At 43.7% G+C, this 8440-nt stretch overlaps 1 pseudogene; it reads left to right on the plus strand.

The window, feature by feature from the left end:
- The first annotated feature begins 7095 nt into the window (after nucleotides 1-7095).
- LOC136389322 (non-histone chromosomal protein HMG-14-like) lies at nucleotides 7096-7705 on the plus strand (annotated as a pseudogene).
- The last annotated feature ends 735 nt before the right edge of the window (nucleotides 7706-8440 follow it).

Consider the following 8440-nt stretch of genomic DNA (forward strand, 5'->3'; position numbering starts at 1 on the left):
AAGAGTATGAGCAGAAGTAATTTGTCCTTGGCTCACTTTCCCATGTACTACAGCAGAGCTATGCCATTGACCTACCTTCACCATGTAGCTACGGTAAAGCAACAATATGCAAGGAACACAGGTACCTGAGAGACTTTGTGATTGACCAGACTGCTACATGGCTGAGAAATAAAATTCTATCTTATTTAAGCTACTATTTTTTAAGGACAACTTAGCCTTTACTCAAATAACAAAGCTTTATATCTTAATTAAAATCCATTAACTTACAGGTCCTCTTCTGTGCCTGCATTCCATCCTGTATAAAGGCTCTCTTTTTTTTAGTTCATGAACATAACCAAGTCTTTCTATCCTCATAAAATTAATTCCTCCAAACTGCTAAGAATATGAACTATACTTGTTTTTCTAAATTTTCACTTTCCATACAGTCTTTCTACTACAAAATTATATCCTTCTCTCCTACATTTTTTATTCATTTTTATTAGAGAGGAGAGAGAGAGAACAGTGGGGAGGAGCAGGAAGCATCCACTCCCATATGTGCTTTGACCGGGCAAGCCCGGGGTTTCGAACTGTCGACCTCAGCATTCCAGGTTAAGGATTTATCCACTGCGCCACCACAGGACAGGCCCTCATACATTTCTTTTAGTAAAATCATTCATTGCCAAATCTAGAAGATACTTAGTTCTTATTCTACAAACTTGCTATCACATGACAGTGAAAATAAGTCTGAGACCAAATTCTACATTGCATGCTTGGCTGCATTTTTCCTCTCCTCTCTTATTTCTTGATGCCACACTCATCTGGATTGCTTACATCTTTCATGTTTCTTCTTGATAGCTCTGTTTTTTAAAATGTTCATTTTTGAATTCCAGCCAAAATGGCAGCATAGGTAAATGTGGTACCTGCCTCCTCCCACAACCACATCAAATTTTTTTTAAAAAACTACAGAAAATCATCATTCAGAACCACCTGAAATCCGGCTGAATGGAAGACCTACAACTACGGAATTTAAAAAGAAGCCACATTGAGACTGGTAGAAGCAAAGAGGAGGAAAAAGTTGGTCCCACACTCACACGTGGCAGATAAAAATCAGGAGTGATAGCTCAGCTACATAGGACCCCCGAGGAGCAAGGGGTCCCCGTCCCACACCAGGCTCTCCAGCCCAGGGTTCCAGTGCCAGGAAGAGAAGTCTCCATAACTTCTGGCTATAAAAACCAGCAGGGGTTGAGGCTGAGGGAGACAAAGGGCTGCTGGAGTCCCAGGCAGTTCCTCTTAAAGGGCCTACACGTGGACTTACCGTACTCTGACTCACTCCTTCTGAGTTCCAGCACTGCAGTGTTAGCTTGAAAGGCACCGGGGACAAATAAGGAGGAACTGAATTGCTCAAATCTGGATGAGAGCTGGGAGGAGGAGCTTGCTCCTAGACAGAAGAGCCGGCAGAGGTCACTGGTCCTTTTCTGAGCCCTCCTCCCCCAGAGCCGGAAGGCAGGTATCATATCTTAATCTCCATCAACCTGGCTAACGCTGTAGGCCCCGCCCTGGTGATTCCTTCAGACCAGCTCCACCCAACTTTCTGACCCACCCAATCTGTTTCCAGTGGCTTTTCCATAGGAATGGCCTGTCTTGAGTCAGGCTTCATATTTTCCTAAAATCTTTCAAACAAGCATCATCTGTCCTCAGCACCCAAGTACCTCTCGCTAAGTGGCCCCAGGACCGGCATTAGTAGCAGCCAACGTTGGTTTACAGTGTGGCCTCACCTGGGCACCTCCAAGCCCCAGCACAAGTAGCAGCCATCTGCAGTTCACTTTGTAGATTATGCCGGTGGCGCTAGGCAGAACATAGGCGGCGGCTGACCTTGGCCTACACCTCCGAGGAACCCCAGAGCCAGCATACCCACTAGACAACTTCTGACCACATTGAAGCATTACCACCTAACCACTAACATAAGTGACATTTTCAAGGAGCAGACTCAGTAGGCACCAGCTTGGACCCAAGGTTGCTGGCTTGAGCAAGGGGTTACTCGGTCTGCTGAAGGCCCACAGTCAAGGCACATACAAGAAAGCAATCAAAGAACTTAGGTGTCACAACGAAAAACTGATGATTGATGCTTCTCATCTCTCTCCATTCCTGTCTGTCTGTCCCTATCTATCCCTCTCTCTGACTCTCTCTCTGTCTGTTAAAAAAATAAATACACACACACACACACACACAGCCTACAGAGAGGAAAGCTATGCCACTGAATCCTACAGAACACCTACTACATTAGGCCACTCCATTAAGCCTAGGAGACAGCAGCTGTACCTAATACATAGAAACAAACACAGGGAGGCTGCCAAAATTAGAAGACAAGGAAACATGTTCCAAATGAAAAAACAGAACAAAACTCCAAAAAAAGAACTAAACAAAATGGAGACAAGAAATATACTAGATGCAGAGTTCAAAACACTAGTTATAAAAAATGAACAAACAGCCTGACCAGGTGGTGGCACAGTAGATAGAGCATCAGCCTAGGACAATGAGGACACAGGTTTGAAACTCCAAGGTCACTAGCTAGAACGCGAGCTCATCTGGCGTGAGCGTGGGATCACAGACGACCCCATGGTTGCTGGCTTGAGCCCAAAGTCACTGGCTTGGCTGGAGCCACCTCCCCCACCCCCAGTCAAGGCATATAAGAGAAAGCAATCAATGAACAACTAAGGTGCCATAACTATAACTTGATGCTTCTCATCTCTCTCCCTTCCTGTCTGTCCCTGTCTGTGTCTCTCTCGCTAAAAACAAAAAAACTTCACTAATTTTAAGGATGCTCAATAAACTTTGTGGAAACCACAACAGCATAAAAAGGACCGAACAGAAATAAAGAAAATACTCTGGCCAGGTGGCTCAGTCAGAGCATTGTCCTGAAAGGCCAAATTTACGGGTTCAATCACTGGTCACAGCACATACAAGAATCAACAAATGAATGCATAAATGAGTGGAACAATAAATCAATGTCTCTCTCTCTCTCTCTCTTTCTATCTCTCTCCTTTCCCTCTTTTTCTAAAATCAACCAATCAAAAATATTTTTTAAAAAATAATAAAGGATATGCTAACTGTTGGTCAAATAAATTTGTAAATATGATATATATGTTTACTTGCTTATAGCTTGCATTGGGTGTGGAAGACAGGCTGTAAGCAGCAGGGTCCTTATAGCCTAAGGCTTAGTTTTAAGACTAAGTCTTTCTTGTCCTTTTAATACTAAGATCTTTCAAACCTAAGCTTCTCCCCACACCCTTGACTGTTGCATAATGTGGGGTGATGCACTCTTATGAGGAATCCCATTTGTGCCTCACATAAGTGACTTTGTATCAGAGACTTCCTTATTTGTATACTGGTTTAAAGGTTTTGATTTCTGCACTATAAAATGGGGCAGACCAGGAGCTCTCTCTCGTGGTTCCTGAAATTAGCATTATATAGGAGAGGCAGCCAAGATGGCAGAGCGCTGAAGGAGAAGCCAGTTTGTGCAGAGTTTGAGCAGAGAGAAGGAGATGAGGAACAGAGGTGAATAAGGCTGGTGAGGTAGAAACCTTTGATTCTAGGAAACTCGGATAAGTCAGTGGCTTGGGGAGCCCTGAATGAAAAGGGAAGTGTTTTCCCTCTGTGTATGTTTCTTGCCCGCTGAGTGCAAGATAGGATAAAGATGATGGCCGACCAGGTCTTGGCTCCGTTGTTTCATTACTGTCTGTCCGAAATCAAATGCAAACCTGCATGGGCCAGGTGGCTGTGATGGTGGCTGCAGCTACTGGCTTTATACTAACTGAAATGAAGAATAATTTAAGGGGAATCTATAGTAGAATAGATGAAGGTGAGAATCAAATCAGCAGTTTGGAATATAAGGAAGCAAGAAATAACCAATCAGAACAGCAAAATGAAAAAAGAACACCCCAAATACTGTAAGGAGCCTCTTGGACAACTTCAGGCATATCAATAGTTGCATCATGGGGATGCCAGAAGAAGAGATAGAGCAAGAAATTGAAAACCTACAGAAAAAAATAATAACAGAAAACTTCCCTGCCTGACTTGTGGTGGCGCAGTGGATAAAGCGTCGACCTGGAAATGCTGAGGTCGCCGGTTCGAAACCCTGGGCTTGCCTGGTCAAGGCACATATGGGAGTTGATGCTTCCAGCTCCTCCCCTGTCTCTCTCTCCTCTCTCTCTCTGTCTCTCTCTCTTCTCTCTAAAATGAATAAGTAAAATAAAATAAAAAAATTATAAAAACAAAAACAAACAAACAAAAAAAAACTTCCCTAAATGGTGAAGGAAATAGAAATACAACTTTAGGAAGCACAGAGAATGCCAAACAAGATGAATCCAAATAGATTCAAACCAAGACATGTCATAATTAAAATACAAAAGGTTAATGACAAAGAGAGAATCTTAAAAAATGAGAGAGAAAAGCAGATAGTTACCTACAAGAGAGCTTCCCCAAGACTGTCAGCTGATTTCTCAACAGAAACTTTGTGGGCCAGAAGGGAGTGGCAAGAAATATTCAAAGTGATATAAAGCAAGGACCTCCAATCAACATTACTCTCCCTAGCAAAGCTATCATTTAGAATCCAAGAAAAGATAGAGCTGCCCAGAAAAGAAAAAGCTAAAGGAGTACATCACTACCAAACCAGTATTACAAGAAATGTTAAAGGTTTTCCAGAAAAAGAAGAAGAGGAGGAAGGAAGAAGGGATTAAAATACTAAAAAATGACAATGAATATATATCTATCAACAATTGAATCTAAAAGGACAAAATAAATGAACAAACAGAACAGAAATAGACTCATGGGCCAGACCTGTGGTGGTGGAACACTGAGGTCACTGGTTCGAAACCCTGGGCTTGCCCCATTAAGGTCAATACTAGAAGCAATCAGTGAACAACTAAAATGAAGCAACTACGACCTTGCTCCCTGTAAAGCCAGTAGCCATGGCCACCATCATAGCCACCAGGCCCATGCAAGTTTGCATTAGATTCGGACAGACGGTAATGAAACAATGGAGCCAAGAACTGGTGGGCCATTACCTTTAACCCTAGCTTGCACCCGGTGGGCAAGTAAAAACACACACTGAGCTCCTAAACCCACTCATTCAGTGCTCACAAAGCTACTGACTTATCTGAGTTTCCTAGAATCAAAGGTTTCTACCTCACCAGCCTTATTCACCTCTGTTCCCCATCTCCTTCTCTCTGCACAAACTCTGCATGAACTGGCTTCTCCTTCAACACTCCACCATCTTGGCTGCTTCTCCTGGCCTCCTCCATGTGGCCTTTCTCTACTCTCCTCTCTGGTCTCTCCTCTAATGCTAATCTCAGGAACCGAGAGAGCAAGCTCCCGGTCTGCCCCACATTATAGTGCAGAAATCAAATCCTTTAATCCAATATACAAAATAAGGAAATCTCTAATACAAAGTCACTTATCTGAGGCATGATAGGATTGCACCACCCCACATCAAAAGGGTGGGAAACCAAGCCCCAGGCTACAAGAATCCTGCCTGCCCATAGCCCGCCCCCAACACACATTAATATAATTACACTTATTCCAAGCATAAGGGCAACCAATACCATCACCTGGCCGACGGGCTTCCAAGTGGGCAGTGCCATCTTTAACAAAGTGAGCATAATATATTTTATCTGCCCAACACTCCCTCTCTCTCTCTCTCCCTCTCTCTCTAAAATTAATAAATAAGATCTTTAAAAAAGAAAGAAACAGATACATAGATACAGAGAACATTTTGACAGTTGCCAAACGGAAGAGGGGTTGGGGGGATGGGTGAAAAGGTGAAGGCATTGTAAAGTGGGTTGTGGGTTTATGTAGAGACACCAAGGTAGGATACAGAAGAAATTTTTTTTTTTGTATTTTTCCGAAGTTGGAACCAGGGAGGCAGTCGGGGAGGCAATCAGAGAGACTCCCTCATGCGCCCGACTGGGATCCACCCAGCATGCCCACCAGGGGGCGATGCTCTGCCCATCTTGGGGTATAGCTCTGCCGCTTTCAGAGCCATTCTAGCGCCTGAGGCAGAGGCCACAGAGCCATCCTCAGTGCCTGGGCCAACTTTGCTCCAGTGGAGCCTTGGCTGCGGGAGGGGAAGAGAGAGACAGAGAGGAAGGTGAGGGGGAGGGGTGGAGAAGCAGATGGGTGCTTCTCCTGTGTGCCCTGGCCGGGAATCAAACCCGGGCCTCCTGCACGCCAGGCCAATGCTCTACCACTGAGCAAACCGGCCAGGGCCCAGAAGAATTTTTAAGAGGAGATTTATTGATTAAGCCAGCTGCATATGACGTACACGGGGTATAGCTGACCCAAATTGTGCAGTGTCAAATATAGCTCTGAGGCTGGTTATATACCCTTAACCACATACAGGTTGAGGGAAAAGAAGGGAGAGCATGACACAATCATTAACAAGCTTATAACATTTGTCTAGAGGATCTATAAAAAACAATAAACTTTCAAGGTAACACAATACTGATGTTGTTTTACATATCAAAGACACTCACAAATCTTTTAGTGTCTATCTCCCCTCCCTTTGCCTAGAGGTATATGTTACTCTCAGGACTCCAGGAAGGGAGGGAGAGTTAAAATCAGTGTAGGATATGTAAATACTGTCTCTTATTGAAAGGGAAAGGAAGTTCTTCAGATAACCTTTATTCTATAGTTAAACTAAATGACCCAGTCATCCTTGCAAGCCAGAAAGCTTCTGCATTCTTCTCCTTCCATTCTCTAAAGAAAGGACAGGACAAGAAGCCTGAATTTTCCTCCAAAAATTAATATTAATATTAATTTTTGCAATTCTTTGGTACCTTACCACAAAGGCATTAAAAAGTACAAATTGGTTGTTATAATACAGTCATGGGGATATAAAGTACAGCATAGGGAATACAGTCAATTATATTCTAATAACTGTATGGTATTATGTAATGTCTAATCATTGGGGTGCACACCTAAAACTAATATCATAATGTATACTTTAATTGTAAAATAAAGCCTGAGGGGTCCAAGCAGTTTGGGTGGCAGGAGAAGCGGCAGTGGCCAGGCAGCCCAGGTTCATGAAGACACACAGCACGCCCCTCCACCCCCGCCTCCATGATGCCTAAAAGGAAGGTCAGCTCTGCTGAAGGGTCGGCGAAGTAGGAGCCCACGAGGAGATCAGTGAGGTTGTCAGCTAAACCAGCTTCTACAAAAGTGGAAACAAAACACAAAAAGGCAGCCAGAAAGGACAAATCAGTGACCAAAAAATGCAGTGACAAGAGGGAAAAGGGGAGCAAAGGGAAAACAGGCCGAAGTGGCTAACCAGGAACCTAAGGATCTGCCTGCGTGCCTGACCAGGAGGTGGCGCAGTGGATAGAGCATCGGACTGGGATGCGGAGGACCCAGGTTCAAGACCCTGAGGTTGCCAAGCTCACCAGCTTAGACCCAAGGTTGCTGGCTTCAGCAAGGGGTTACTCGGTCTGCTGAAGGCCCGCAGTCAAGGCACATATGAGAAAGCAGTCAATGAACAACTAAGGTGTTGCAACAAAAAACTGATGATTGATGCTTCTCATCTCTCTCCATCCCTGTCTATCCCTCTCTCTGACTCTCTGTCTCTGTAAAAAAAAAAAAAAAAAAAAAAAGGCCTGTGGAAAACAGAGGAACTAAACACGAGGAGAGCCCAGTCTCAGAGGAAACAGGAGAAAAAGAAGCCAAGTCTGATTAATGTCACACACCATTTCATATTTTCATATCAGCGGTCCCTGTCTCTCTTCTGGTACAATCCAGAGGAATATTTTAATCAACTACTTTGTAAATGCAAGTTTTTTAGTAGCTCTAGAAACATTTTTTTTTTTCAGGGACAGAGAGAGAGTCAGAGAGAGGGATAGATAGGGACAGACAGTCAGGAATGGAGAAGAGAGATGAGAAGCATCAATCATCAGTTTTTCGTTGCAACACCTTAGTTGTTCATTGATTGCTTTCTCGTATGTGCCTTGACCGTGGGCCTTCAGCAGACCAAGTAACCCCTTGATTCAGCCCTCAACTTTGGGTCCAAGCTGGTGAGCTTTTGCTCAAACCAGATGAACCCGCGCTCAAGCTGGCGACCTCGGAGTCTCGAACCTGGGTTCTTTGCATCCCAGTCCGACGCTCTATCCACTGCGCCACCGCCTGGTCAGGCTAGAAACATTTTTAAGAAGGAGGGAATTCCACCTCATCTCATTGTTTTAAGTACAAATGCTTTTTTTTAAGAGATGAAATCATTTTCTGGTTGTTTATTTTTTGGCACAACCAAAAAATAGTGAGATATGACTTTGGAAGGCTTTGATTGTCTTGGATGTCAGCTTAACATTCCGTAGATGGGGGTCATTTTTATATCCTATAACACAAAGCATACTAAATGGCAATTTGGAGTCAGTTGTGCATTTAATGTCTTGAACATTTGAAATTACTTCTATTTCCA

The sequence above is a fragment of the Saccopteryx leptura genome, chromosome 1 (genome assembly GCF_036850995.1).
Source record: "Saccopteryx leptura isolate mSacLep1 chromosome 1, mSacLep1_pri_phased_curated, whole genome shotgun sequence".
Taxonomy (NCBI): domain Eukaryota; kingdom Metazoa; phylum Chordata; class Mammalia; order Chiroptera; family Emballonuridae; genus Saccopteryx; species Saccopteryx leptura.